Here is a 15,604-nt window from a genome sequence, read left to right on the forward strand (position 1 = left end):
AGGTACGGTCTTCTATCCAGAAGACGAACAAAGGCTTATTTAAAGGAAAGCTAGTACAGTAAAAAAGCACCTTACACTAGCAATTTCAAGACCTAGGTCTGTCACAATTAACCCAGAAACCACTTCCTTGCTCTGAGTCTCAGTTTTCTCATCTGTAAAATAAACACATTGAACTAGAAGATTCAAAGTTCCCCCCACCCCCCAGCTCTGAATGAATGGTCTTTTGAAAGCCAGACTATCAAACTGAAAGAATAAGTGTCAATGTTTACTGAGCTCTTAATATGTGCCAGTGCTCTCCTATTCACTTTACATACACCAACTCGCTAATCATCCTATGAGGCAAAAGGTGTAATTTATTAAACAGAGGAGTTTAGCATTTTTCCTAAAGGCACACAGCCAGCCAGTGCCAGAGCCAGGACTTGATCTGGACCTAGAGCTTAAACTCTTTCTTGATAGAAGGCCACACTTTGTGCTGCCTGGAAAAGCCTGACAGATCAGCATTGCTGTATGTAGCTGAGCTATAGGTGTGAGGCCAAATGGGGAATTAAAGTGACCTCCTATCAAAATGGAATTTGGCCATAAACTAGCCCAGTGTGTCTGTCTTGAGTTTTCAAAATAAAGTTCTTCTATTCTGAGCCAAAGAAGTCACTAAGGGATTTTTGGTTTATCTACCTTTGTAAGCTTCCTTCTCCTCTGTTGTTCCTTAGTTTTCCACCTGTAACCGGAAAGAATTCGGCGCCAAAATCTGCAAATTTTTTACCATTAATTCAGCTCCCCCTCATGGGACCTTAGGCAAGTCACAACCTCCTAAGAAACATGATATGTTTGTATCCCTACCACCTTCAGAGTCTATGATCTTGTGTTTCTTGGCATTGAATCCTAAGGCCCATGGAAGCTTCATAAACTAGGCCTGAGGAGAAGTAGAACGTCTAAAAAAATACACCAACTGTTAAGTTGGAATATTCTTATTCTCATCAGAGAATCAGTTAAGAGAAACAGTTAAGCAACATTCCTCTTGCAACTTAGAAGAAAAGTTACCTGTTCTTCATTTACAAAGTTGAAATGTTGCACTGAGAAGATCAGAATTTATTATGGTACAACATAAAGTATTGCCTTATTCTGATATGCCTCTGGATCACTGATTTGAGACTAAATCAGAGAAATGACACTTTGTTCTTTTAAAAGTAATGAGAGAAATACTCTAGCATATAATCATGGTCCTGTGAATTTTCATGAGAAGTCAGGCTATTTTCAAATTTCATCAAATATTATAATTTAATAGTACATCATAATCTTCAGTGAATCCGACTAATAGAGTATAGGTGGATATCTTTAAACCATTCATATGAATTTATTCAAAATTATTTAGCTTTTTCTGTTTCTTTTTATCTCGAAATCTTAACTTATAAATCATACTTGTCATCATACAGAAATGACATTCATTGATATACTAATTTGGTCTTCTAGGATGAAAATGGGATAGAATTGTGTGTCACTTAGCTGCTCTGTTCCGTTCAAGGCTGTTGATGTAGGCAAAGCAAGCAGGGGAAGAAAACAAATTCGGGAGACGGGCCAGGGGCAGTTGGTTGAAGAGGGAAAGAGAAGAGCAAATTGGAACATTTTATTTACTTTCCACATCAGCATTCAGACCTGAATACTTCCAGAAACTCTCCTGAGAGAGACTGTACATGCTGCACTATCACTCATCGGCCAGTCATTTGGGATGACTAATATGTGCTTCAGGCATGTGCTTGTGTCTCTCTACAAGTACCGCTGTGTTTTCAAAGATTCAGCCACCGTACCACTCATTTGCAAAGCAGTTTTTCCAGCAATCAGGCTTTTCCTGTGTGTCTTGTTCTTTAAGGCGTCTCTGCAGATTTATTGCAATTTGATTATGAATCGTCTCAGCTTCTGGTTATTGCCTTCTGCATTCATATATCCTCAAATTCCTTTACAGTATGTGCTCCAAGCCCTGCTAAGTAGTTCTGTCCATAGCACAATGCAAATCATGGGGAGCAACCTATGAGCTCTTATTGCTGACACTGGGGGGAGGGCGAGGAGAAGCTCTCAGGATAAAGAAGGAGGCAAGGTCCAAGGGGACCGAGAGGCCAGGTGCATGGAATAAATCACTGCAGTTCCTAAGATAAATGAGTCTGTGCCGGCAGATGTCCAGGCCAGCAGCTGTGGTGGAGGGGTCTCCACCAAAGCCCTGGCAAACCTCCTGCTGTGGTCACAGGCTGAGCCCTGGGGCAGCCGGACATGAGGGGAAGATCTCATCCTCAAATATTACCTACAGCAAACCTGGGGCTAGCCTGAAAAGTGCAGAAACACAAAAGCCTTGACTCCAGTCATCTCCCCCAGCCACTGTGAGATGCTCCAAATCTAAATGGCATATTTAAATTATCATTTAAACCAAAACAGTATCTTTCTCCTCTCACTTAAAGGAAAAAGTATGTGGTTAATTTGTTAAACATTTTCAACAGCTACATTCGCTAATGGCTCACTTCCCACCTGTACGTGCGTGGCCTTTCCTCCAAAACTGGAATTACCTCTTTTATATACTTTGTTGGCTGAAAGTGCTGCCTTCTGAAACTTTGATGATATGGTCAGAAATTTCTGCAGCAGAAGCATTTCTGTGCAGGAGTTGAATCCTAGCATGGCCCTCATCTAGGGAGCATGTTTCCAAATGTTTTGCCCTTTTTAACCAGGAATTTACCAAGGGGCAGACAAAGGTAATTGCCACTGCGCTCTTGTACCTAATAAAATATTCTGCTGCTCAACAAATTATCATACTATGTTAGTCTTTTTCAAGCTTGCTTTTGAATAGCTATCACAATTGAAACAAGCTATAAAAAAGTTTATCTCCGATAAATAATGACTTCACTCATATGTGGAATATAAAACTGTAAGCAACAAATGAACAAGACAAACAAATAAGCAAAAACTCATAGACACAGACAACAGTTTAGTGGTTATCAGAGGGTAAGAGGAGAGGTAGAAGAAGGTAAAAGGGGTCAAAAATATGGTGACAAAGGAGATTTGACTTTGCATGGTGAACTCACGAAGCAATATATAGATGATGTATTATAGAATTATACACTTGAAACCTATATAATTTTATTAACCAATGTTGCCCCAATAAATTTAATAAAAATATAAATAAATAAGAATAAAAAATAATGTTCTAAGAAAAGAAAAATTTATCTCAGATAAATAATTAAGTTAATGTGATGATGACAAATGTTATCAATGATTACTATTGATCTTTTAGTATGTGCTAAGCACATCAACAAGTTACCATTGTACTGATTGCAACAATGTAGTGAGGGAGACATCATTATCTCTCCTTTGAAAGAAGAGGAAAAAGAGCTTTGTAGAATTAACAAGGGAAACAAGCCCAAGTTTGTAATAACAAGGTTTGGTTTTGAATCAAATTGTTTGGGTCCAAGGCTCTGTTCTTAACTATTAGGTAGAATGCTTCGCTTAAACCAAATGCAGCTGCTAAAAAACAATGGCACAAAAAGCATTGCCTGACCCAAGCTCAGACTCAGTCAGACTACCAATGCGACAACCCTTGAGTCTACTTTTTGGCAGTGAGCAGGATAGATGCGTCAAAGGCTACTGTAGGCATCCTCTGTCTTTCTCCAGATCACAGCATACTGGCCCAGCTGGGGACTTACCCAGGATGCTTTGCAGCAGCTCCCTGACCAAACCCAAATCTTGGCAACACTATCCCCTGGAACACGCTGCTCTTACTCTCCTCTCTCACCATCCCTCACTCTGTAGACATATCATGTTTAGGTTGGCTTTGATCGCTCACTATTTTTCCTCTTCCTGCAACATCAGAACTTCAAGAAAATCGCTTCAAAGTCTAATCGTTCCTATAGTATACTACAGTGTACTACTGTCACATTGAGGGTCATTCTCTGGTGAGTTATCTGAATTAGCATTCTGCAATGCACCAGGATCTCGATGAAAACACGATTTCAGAAGCACAGATTGCCATAATCCCTCCAAGCTTTACCCTCACAGCACAGGGCTCTGGAGGCTGGGGCTGGACAGCACGTTAACCTCCTTCACTTCTGGTGATCTCTCCCTGCCTGTCACGCTAATAAATTAACAGAGGGAGGTGACAGAAACTGGAAAAGCTCATGTTACTCAAAACCTATTAGTATTTTTATCTTTGTAAAAGCTTTTCAAAATGCATCTTTCAGAAGTTCAGTGACATATTCTGGGGCAAGGAAGGAGAGCATATATCTCAGTTGTATTTTGAACTGAAGAGTAAGTTTGCAGTTCATTCTAAAAATTACTCTCTTTAAATTACCAAATGTGTCTTCTTTGCTTGGTGGCCCAGCATTTTATTGCATATATTTTATAAGTTTTTGCAATCCTTTATAATTCTGGAGAATAACAGAATAACAGCTTATACCACTTGGTAGCTAAATGAACTATAGAACATCTTCCATTCTAGATTGAAATTGGGATTAATACAGAATTCAGAGCAATTGACTTGTAGCTCATTCAGTCATTTAGAGTGCACGCATTATACCTTTCAGCTTTTGGAGAAGGGCAAAAACGAAAGTGCCTTTACATGCAGCCCTAAAGGAAGGTACGGGTCATTTGTCATTCTGAAAATGATTTTCTTAAAAATGGTGCATGTAGAAGAGGGAACAAGACTGTAATCTAAACCACGTACAAATGTCGTAAGTACAAACACACCCATAGCTCTTATCATCCTCAAAACTCTGTGTGCATAACATTTATGTATACTATGCTAAAATGGCTTTCTGCCAGAGAAAAGGCTGTGGAGAGGAGCATGAGATGGCTGGTGAAAAGATGAATATGGACCTATGTTAGAGAAATCCTAGCCTAGGGATACAGTTAGACCCCTCTCTTATTGAATTAAAAGGAATTTGAGAGGCTTTTAACATCCCAAGACCTCTGAGTTGGAGAGAAGACCCCTATCAGCTTCACAATGATTCACTTCATCATATATTGTTGAAGATGTTTAGAAGCAATTGAGAAAGGTAATTCAAGAAATCAAAGTACATCTTCCTGAGGTACAAGGTTCAAAGATCATTTTTTAAAAGCCATAATAGAGGATTTCCACTTCCAGGAATATAGAGTAGACTTGCTTTTCCTATTCCTCCCATTAAGTACAACTAAAACCCCTGAACATTATATGTAAAACAAACACAAGACTCTGAACGGTAGAATGAAAAAGGCAGACAACCTTGGGACATGACATAGTGGTGAGTTCACTGGATTTTTTTTCTTAGGGGGGCGGGGATCTCATACATCTCACACTTGTTGCTGAATAAGCTAGTAACCACGAAATACTAATATGTGCAGAAAATAAAAGCTCCCCCCACCCCCAAAAGCCCACTCTCTCTAGCCAAAGGACAAGGAAAGGGACAGCCTAGCAAGACAGAAAACTTTTAGATAATAATCATTCTACTCCAGCCAAAAACCACAGAAAAAATGGTGGTCCAACCCCCACCCATGTCTGCAAAGGGTAAGTGAGGAATTAGACTTCTACCCTCATTAGGCTATAACAAGGTGAAGGTGTCCCAGCCTTCCCACTCTAACAGGGTGGTGTCAGAGAAGACCAAATAAGGAGCCTGGACTTTCAACCCCACTGGGTGGTAAGGCTCTCCTTTTCCCCTTGCCCCTACTGGGTGGTGTCAGAGACCTAGTAGATACAGTCAGGATTTTCACCACTCACCGACAACCAGGAGCCTCCCTCCTCACTGTGACATCAGCGGAGGCCACGGGGAGCAGTGATGGGGCAGACCCAGTGTCTCATAACATAAGACCCCAAATGTCCAGATTTCAATCAAAGATCACTCATTATACCAAGAATCAGTAAGACATCAAACTGAATGAAGAAAGATAATCAATACAGGCTGACACAGAGATGTTAGTGATACTAGAATTGTCTGCCAAAGATTTGAAAGCAGCCATCATAAAAATGTTTTCACAAGGAACTACAATTTACAAACACCTTAAAGCAAATGAAAAAAATAGAGCCTCAGCAAAGAAATAGAAAGTCTCAGTAAAGAATAGAAACTATAAGAACCACAAGAAGAAACAAATCAAAATTTTAAAGTTGGAAAATACAATAACCAAAAGAAAAACTTCACTGAAGGGGCTCAACAACAAAATGAAGGGCACAAAGGAAAGAATCAGTGAAATAAAGATAGGATAATAGAAATTACCCAACCTGTACAATAACAATGAACCCTAATAAAGGCCCCATGCTCTGTCTGCCTTGACCTCCTATGTGGCCCCTAAAGACAGGCTCTGTACTTTCTCCAAGAGCTGAGTAATAAACGTCCAGCACCCGGTGCTCTACTCAGCAAATGTTAAAGACAGCCTTCAACTCTTTTTCTGCCTTTTGTAGTTTTAACTAAGCATTTTATATGATTCCATTTTCTCTCCTTTCTTAGCATTATCAATTATATATATATATATATATATATATATATATATATATATATATAATTTTTCTTAGTGGTTGCCCCAAAGTTTGCAATATACATTTACAACTAATTCCAGTCCACTTTCAAATAACACTCTACCAGTACTCACAGGTAGTGTACCTTATATTGGGTTGTCAGAAAAGTCATGATGCATTTTTGCAGCGAAAAACATAGAAAAAATACGTCATGACTTTTCCAACAATGCAATAATAATAAAATAATCTTAATTCCATTTTGTAGCCTCTTCTATTATTGCTGTCATTCATTTTACTTATAGATAAGCATATATATATATATATATATATATGTAAAATCAAATGCATCGTTGCTATTATTATTGCCCATTCACCAAGATAGGCCATAAAATACACCTTAAAATTTAAAGTATAGAAATAATACAAATTAAAACCACAATGAGGTAAGTCACTATACACCTTCCAAAATGGTTAGCATAAAAAATAGTGGCAACACTAAATGATGGTGAAGATGTAGAGAAATTGGGTCACTCATACATTGATGGTAGAAATGGAAAATGGTACAGCCACTGTGGAAAACAATATGATAGTTTCTAAAAAAAAACCAAAAAAAAAAACCTAAATATGCACTTACCATATGAGGTCTGACAATTAAGTTCTCGAATTTGTTGCAACAATGTTGCTAACCTTTTTTGATATCAGAGGGATTAATCATTATGATTTTGTACCAATTGGACAAACACTTAACCAAGTTTACGATTGTAAGTGCTGAAAAGGCTGTGTGAAAAAGTTAGACAACCTGAACTTTTTGCCAACAATCATGGCTCTTACACGACAATGTACCAGCTCACATGGCATTGTCTGTGAGGGAGTTTTTAGCCAGTAAACAAATAACTGTATTGGAACACCCTCCCTACTCACTTGATCTGGTCCCCAGTGACTTCTTTCTTCACCGAGAGATAATGGAAATATTGAAAGGAAGACATTGTGATGACATCAAGGGTAATACGACAACAGCTCTGATGGCCATTCCAGAAAAAGAGTTCCAAAATTGCTTTGAAGGGTGGACTAGGCGCTGGTGTCTGTACATAGCTTCCCAAGGGGAGTACTTCTAAGGTGAATGTAGTGATATTCAGCAGTGAGGTATGTACCAGCTTTTCTAGGATGAGTTTGTGAACTTAATTGTCTGAACCTCGTATGACCTCACATTTATACTCCTGGGCATTTATCCCAGAGAAATGAAGTCTTATGTTCACACAAAAACCTACACACAAATGTTTATAGCAACTTAATTCATATAGCCAAAATTTGGAAGTAATCGAGATATCATGCAAAGGGTCAATAAGCTATGGTACATCCATACCATGGAATACTGCTAAGCAACAAACTGCTGATACTTCCAACAACTTGACCAAATCTCCAGAAAAACATAGAATTAGTTATATAACACATGATTTCATTTATATAACCTTAAAATGGCAAATATAGAAATGGACTACAGATTACTGGTTGCCAGGGTTCAAAGGGGAGAGGCCCGAAGGAAAATGGGCGTAGCCATAAAATGACAACACGAGAGAGATCTTCCTGGTAATGGCACTGTTCTGTATCTTGAGTATAACTATGTCGGTATCCTGGCTGCTTCTACTACAGTTTTTGCAAAATGTTACCCTCGGGCAAACTTCATAAAGAGTACACGGGTTCTTCCTGTACTACTTCTTACTGATGCATGGAACCTACAATAATCTCAAAATAAAAAGTTAAAAAATATATAGTCAAGCCTTCAAATAATGTATGCCATTAAATATTGAAAAATAAACTTTTAAACAGCCACGATACCTGGTTTCCTAGACAGAGTGGTAGTAAGGTTTTGTAATGTTCTTTAACTCTATACTAAACATAATAAAAAGTGCAGTTAAGAGTTGGAAACACAGTTGAGCAGGAAGTTTTTTTTGCACACTTTGTAACATCTCAGGGGTAGGTGCCTCAGAGTTTACAGCTCTACTTTTATAACTAAAACACTGACTAATATATACCAACTTCACTAAATGTAAAAGGAGAAATATGGGGCTTGTTTGTTTGAATGCTAGCCAAAAGCTAAAGAAAAACTGCTATATTACAAACAGCAGAAACAATTCCGTTTCAGAAAGTAAGCTTACTTTAGAAATTAATTTCAAGCCTGTTTGCAAACAATTGTAATTCTAATTAGAATTAAAATTCAAACCATTTGGGGTGATAAATATTTAAAAGCATTTGGTCTGGAAACTAAACTGGAACAGGGCAAAGAAACGAATGGTATCAAATCCACTGCGGTGGAGTGAAGTGTCTGTTTTGCCAAGAGGATTTTGGTCCCTGCTGCTAATCGCAGGGACCACATTCTCATTCTGTAACCACCACTACAGTCATACAAACCTGATATTTATTCCTAGAGAATCCAATTCTTACTCCATCTACCATTTTTCTTCTTCGAAGACATTTTTAAAAGCTTTACTAAAAAAAAAAATTCCTTTCCTTTGAGCACCCAATCCTAAGGCATGAATATGTGCAAACAACCCCCTAAAAACATACCTAATCCTCTCTCTGTGATCCAGACTAGATGCAATCTAACAAGAAGCCCCAGTTCAAGCCCAGCGCCTTTCTGCTCAGTGTAATCTACCCGTACTTTCGTGTTTGAAGTCAGCTTTCTCTCACTGCCATTATTGGAAAGAAACCACCCTGGTTCCCAAGATATACACGTAACCTGTGCAGGGGGCACCAGCCAAGTAGCGAGCTTCAGGCAGTGGGCCAAGTGAATTCTAAGAAGTATCCAAGTCCTGTTTGAGGGGAAAATTAGAACTTAAGTGAGCTTCCTTTTATTTTATGGCATAGTAGTGATATTCGTTTGCTAGGGCTGCTGTAACAATGTACCACAAACTGAGTGGCTGGAAATCTGAGATCAAAGTGTCATCATGGGGACACTTCCACCTCTCGCATAGCATCTGGTGGTTTGCTGACAATCTTTATTGTACCTTGGTTTGTAGGGGCATCACCCTGATCTCTGCTTTCATCTCCACATGGCATGCTCATGTGCGTGTCTGTGTTCAAATCCCCCCTTTTCATAAGGACACCAGCATTTTGGATAAGGGCCCCACCCTAAGGACCTCACTTTAACTTGATGATCTCTATAATGACCCCCTTTTGAAACACTGCGTGTTAAGACTTCAACATATGAATTTGGGGGAGACACAATTCAACTCATCACAGTAATGTTTGGTTTTAAATAACTTGAAAAGGAAGAAGGCCACCCAGTCTTCACAGTGGCTCCCCTTCCCCTCAGCCACATCTGCATGACGCCCCTTTCAAAGCTCCATTAGGCCACTGCTGTGTTGTCCCTTATTGCTGTCACCTCTCACCAGCTTTGCTCACGTTGAGTTTCTTGCCATTTCTTAGTTTGCCCCATAGCTCTCTAACTCTCTATTGCCCTGAAATTCAGTTTCTTGCTCAGCAACGCCCTTGGTGTCATGACCAGCCTTCACACAGTAAATGAAGGGGGGTCGTGTTGATTTCACCCCTGGCTCATATGCCTGCAATTACCAAATGAAAATAGGTTGGGTCTATGTACAAATGAAGCTACAGTCGGCACCACAAAGTTGTGGAGAGCCAATAGTAATCCTCCTTCGCAAGAAAGTTCCCAAGTGAACAGAGGATCACCTGACCCCAAGGCTCCCCATACTTTCCACCTACATAGAAGACTATGTTGGGCATTGAAGAGAGAAACCAATTTTACAGTAAAAGATTATTGGAGAAAATATTCAAGTACTCTTCAGCATGTCTATACCAAAAGTGACGATGAAGTTGTTGGGAAACTATTATTTTAATCTGCAAAATTGTCACATTTTTATCTTGGAATCCGGTAGAAAATCCTAAGTTTTGATATGCTGAAAAAAAATATAAAATCAATAACTGAAAAATATTTTCATACTAGTAAATAATATAATGCAGTTATAGGGTGAGAAAGAAATAAAATATGCTGTGAACTACCTTCTGATGTTAAGCTAATCTATTGTAAGGGGCCCTTTGGATGCAAAATAAAATTCTTATATATCTAGAGAAGAAGATGTAGGTCTTATAGGTACGATCATTTTGTAAGTGGGATATAAGGGAGGCCCAAGAATCCTAATATCTATGGGTGGTTATATTAACCAGCTAAGTACCTTTCATTACATACAAAATTACAACAGAAGTGGTTAATCCCTCTCATTTCCATAGTGCTTCTCTATAAGGTACAAGGCAAATAGTAGCACATCCTCCTTCCACTGAGCACATTTCTTTCTGTAGAGTGAATGCAGGCCAAACTAAACATCATAAAATTACTACTTTAAAGTTGGAATGGATTTTTAAGCTTTGTTTAATCCAGCCCCCAGCTCACATGACTCACAAATACTCCATGCCCAACAAAAGCATCCTCCCTCAAGTGTTTGATTTCCAATCTCTGGTGAGGAGGGTCGCCATTCCTCACCCTGAAGTCCCTCCCACTTTTATACAGTTTGAAAAAGTTATACCTAATGTTGATATAAGATCTACTTTTTCAATCATTTGGCTAATCATTCAGTTACTCATTGATTCAACAAAGTTTTACTGAGAACCCGTTAGGAAACCACCAGGCACTACTCAATGTACTGCTATTAGTTGTTTATGCAGAGCTTTTCACAAACATCAAGCCCTTAAATCCTCACAAAACTCCCTGTAAAGTAGGCCATGTTTATTATTATTAATTTCTATTTACATTAGACATGAGAAAATCAAAATTCATAAGTGAAGTCCCATGACTAGTAGAATTGAGACTCAAATTCATCCTCTAATTCTAGATAGCACTCTTTCCAATGTGTGTGCTAAGAAAACAAATCCATCACCTCTTCCACATAACAATCTTGATATACCTAAGGATACCACAGACTCCTGTTATGTTTCCTCTTGTCCACATTAAACACCTCCAGATCCTTCAACTTTCCTGCATACAGTTTGGAGTTGAGACCCTGAACATATCCAGAGCTGAGCAGAGAAGGGAGGAAATCATTGCTTCTTTTGAGACAGATGTATTTTAAGCATTGTAGACTATACTCAGGTCAGGTTTTGGGGCGTAACTGGATAATACTGTTGATTTATATTGAACTCATAGCAATATATACTATCAGGAACTCACCTTTCTCCTCTCCTTTCTCTGCCCCCTTCTAATTCTGCCTTTTATATAGTGGAATTTTGAGACCTAATTACAAGATTTTAACAGGTGTCAAATACCTATACTTAGCATAGTTACTGAGGTGCACCCCTTACACAGGAGAGGCCAAAAACACAGTGACCATTAGATAAAATTGTTCAGCTTTTTATTTTATTTCACTTTTCTATGTATTTTTTTCATTTATTTATGTTTTACCCATTTATGGGATATACACTTCCAGATTCAAGTATTAATACTACTGCTAAACATTAGCAATTCAGACCTATGCAAATACGTCACATAAATTGTTTAATCTCACTAAGACCCAGTGAAGCAATTGATAGATGAGGAAACTTAGATATCAAGAAGCTAAGTAAGTTTGCCCAAAGTCACTCACCAAAAAATGCTGGAGCTGGGATTCCAACCCAGATATATGTGACTTCAACAATAGGCCATGCCTCTGCCATGACCACCTTTTTCTTAAGAATAACTGAAAGCATCCTTTTTTGTTTGTTTTTCTTAGTACTTGTTAACTTCTAGAATGCTTCTCACATGGTAGACTATAAAACAGTGGGTTGTTGGTTTTGTTTTGTTTTTCAATTTGGAGTTTTGCATCATTCTGACTTTTAGCCTTATGCTAGGCTATTATGACAGGTCCAATTTTTTAATACATTTCTGAAAGTGGCCATTTTTTCAATCTCTTGTATTTGTCACTAAACTCATTCCTTTTCCCTAAAACTGTTCATCGAACTGCACTCCTTACTTGTTACGATATGATCATTATATCAAGTTAGAAACTTCACAGTCATTCCCAATTCTGCCTGCTTTCTTATCCCAACACAGAATTTTTCATCAAGTCTATAGCTCTTACTCCCTTTAATGTCTCTGAAATCCTTCATTCAGGCCCTCATCGTAGTTTTCATGTCCTGTGGCACTGGCACCCTAATTGATCCCCTTTTCTTCTAGTTTCCCTTACTGCATTCCACTCCACATACTGACACCAGATTTTTCTAGCCACATAACTAAATATTTTTTTAACTTTTTACGAGTTGACCCCAATCTATATTTCCTGCTGTCTATGTCTCTGCTTCCTGTGCCCTTGAGCTTACATCTATGCTATCAGCAACTCATCCCTATCAAATAGCCTGGGTTCTCTCACAACCTTGCCTTAATGGATGTCAATTCCTCTGTCTAGAAAGTGTTTCTTGTCTTACAAAGACCCAGCTCCTATAACCTCCAGTACCTCCACATTCCTTCAGATAGAATTCACTGGTCTGACATTTTTGCTAACAGAACTTTTTGTACATGATTCTTATATAAACAGTATGCTTTACTATAATAATTTGTCATTAACTGCCTCTGCTTCTTCATAAACATCTTGATATTTTTGCTTACCACCCTAGTACAGTGCCAAACACATAGTAGATGTTCAATAAATACTTGCATGAAAGATGAATGTACTTCCTTTGAAATCTGGGCTGACTAGAACTTTTCCTAAAATATATATTGGTCTATTTAGTTACCTCCAAGTTTCTTCCTAATTTATATTATTTGTTTTTGTACTGTTAGAATTTCAATTTTGAGATCTCCTATATCTTCAGGCTATCTTCTCTTTTAGAGTTTCATAGTCATCTTTGTTCTGGGCTTTTTGAATCTATAGTAAATCATGACTGACAGACTTTTGTGTATAAGAATTGAAATGTCCTGAGAAACTAGTTGATAACAATTTCCTTACTCTTTGATGTGGATTATGACTGATAGCCATATGGTGGGTGAGAATCTACCCTGCTACTCAGACCTTCAGCTCCCCCTCGATCATCTGACATCCCAAAGTTCTCTGCAAGCTCTGTTGGTCAGCTGTCCATATCTCTGTAATGCCAAGTCAGCATTGGCATAAATGTACACAAGAAAATGGTATCGGCCCATTTTCCAAATGGGAAAATTAGACCCAGAATGTCGAAGCAGACTATCTGATATAGTTAAGCAAGTAGATTCTGTACCGAAAAGAAAGTCTGATGATGCCTCTGCTCCAAAACACTGGCTCATTTCCTTCCTTGCATGCTTACATATTTGTGTTTTATTTCCCTAAGGGCTTTATAGAAATTTCTATCATTTGCAATCTGTTCATCTTAGTTATATGAATCCATTTTCTCTTCAACCAGCATTTTTCTTTTCTTGACTTAAAAAAAAAAGAAAATAAAGAATGAGCTTTACTAAAAACAAGTTGCTGCTCTCCTACACTTCAGTAAGTACAGAAGCTAAAATTGACTTACTTTACTGCATACTGGGTCATTCATCTAATGGTATACTCGAAGAGAATAACCTCTGCTTTGAAAAATGTGAGGACTCATCTTAAGACTGGTCTAACTGATCTGATGTGAGTACAAGTCATGGAATTTTTTGGCTTGGTGGATCCTTGGAAATTCTCCAGGCCGACCCTTTCCTCACCAAAGAGTGGTGAAGGCTGAAGCTCAGAAAGGCCAAGTGACTTCTCTGGGGTCCAGATCAGGGTTATAAGCTGGGCCAAGAGCAGAACTCAACGCTCCTGACTCCTTGTCTGGCATCCTTTCTACCTTTGGCTGTTTCAGTGTGGAGGCCACACCTCGTTATTATCTTGCCTCAAGAGTGACAAAGCTAAACAATGCTAATAGAATGATGGCATATGAAAGTAGTAATTATTTAATTTGTAATAGAAAAGGAAGCTTTCTGCGATGCTCATTTCCAGGCATCACTTTGAGAACAGGAAAACACCTTGGTTTCTCAGTGTCTTCAGCTGTATTATCAGAGAGGAGAATTACGAGTCTACTACATCCTAGGTGCTGGGAATGGTGGACAACATGGACCTAGTTCCTGCTTTATGGAATGCAAAGCCCAGATGGGAAGACAGATATTATACAAATTAAGTAAAAAATTACAATATGCAAAGAGATGAATTGGCTGCTTTGAGAATATGTTACTTGAGACCCAGTCTGGTCTGGGCTGTCAAGGAGGACTTTCCTAAGGCACTGATGTTGAACCTGAAATCCAGAGGATGTGTAAGGGTTCCAAGGGGAGTATTCCATCAGAAGGCACAGCATTAGGAAGATCAAGGGTACAGAGAACACTGCACACTGTACTTAGATATCTGAGAGATGTGCCACACAGCTGAGGCAGATGGGGTGTTAGGAGACAGAATTAGACAAGTGAACCAGATCACCCAGTGCTGTGTAGGCCGTATTAAGGGCTTGGGAATTGACGTAAGTATTTTGAGCAAGGGAAAAATGTGACTGGGATTACATTTTTAAAACATCGGTCCAGTATCATTAGGAGAATGGATTGAAAGTTCGGCATGTAGACAGACCATGTAGGAAGTAAACACAGGCATGCATGCTATTTGTACTCAAGACCTCCCAGCTTAATTCAGCAGCCCTCTCGATTCCAACAACACATCTTGTGTTTCTCCTTTGTCGGTAATGTTTGTAATAAAAGGCAACCCAGTTAGTCAACACTACTCTTAATAAACACAATTTTTAAAAAAGACAGCAGCCACCTAATGAATATTTTTAAATAATTGTTTTGTGGGTTTTTTTTGTATCACTGAAAGAAGCATTTTGGTGCATTAGGATTGGAATTTTAAATTGTGTTTGGGCTCACTGCAAACATTCTAATTGTAAAAAGCTTTGATTTAAATGATACATTTTCAGTGCAAATAACATGAGTGAGTCATCAACTCAACTGTTGAAGCAATGGGAAAGGGCCATCCATTATGCTTGTTTTGATTGTGCTGTTAATTTTTTACGCATGATTTTGGTGTAAGTTGGATAACATAAATATATGGAATACATACAATAATGCATTAACTTCATGACAAGATCCAAAAATATTCTGTCAAACTATGTTGATGATTGCTGCAATGATCAGACACCATAAACAACAATGTGCTTTTGGAGAAATTTACCTATATCAGAGTTAAG

General features: G+C 38.4%; 1 protein-coding gene across 1 annotated transcript in view; it reads left to right on the forward strand.

The window, feature by feature from the left end:
• The window catches only part of SPATA16 (spermatogenesis associated 16), a 218,101-nt gene that overhangs the window by 201,485 nt on the left and 1,012 nt on the right, over positions 1-15,604 (forward strand).

Source organism: Hipposideros armiger, unplaced genomic scaffold, assembly GCF_001890085.2.
Source record: "Hipposideros armiger isolate ML-2016 unplaced genomic scaffold, ASM189008v1 scaffold_320, whole genome shotgun sequence".
NCBI lineage: Eukaryota > Metazoa > Chordata > Mammalia > Chiroptera > Hipposideridae > Hipposideros > Hipposideros armiger.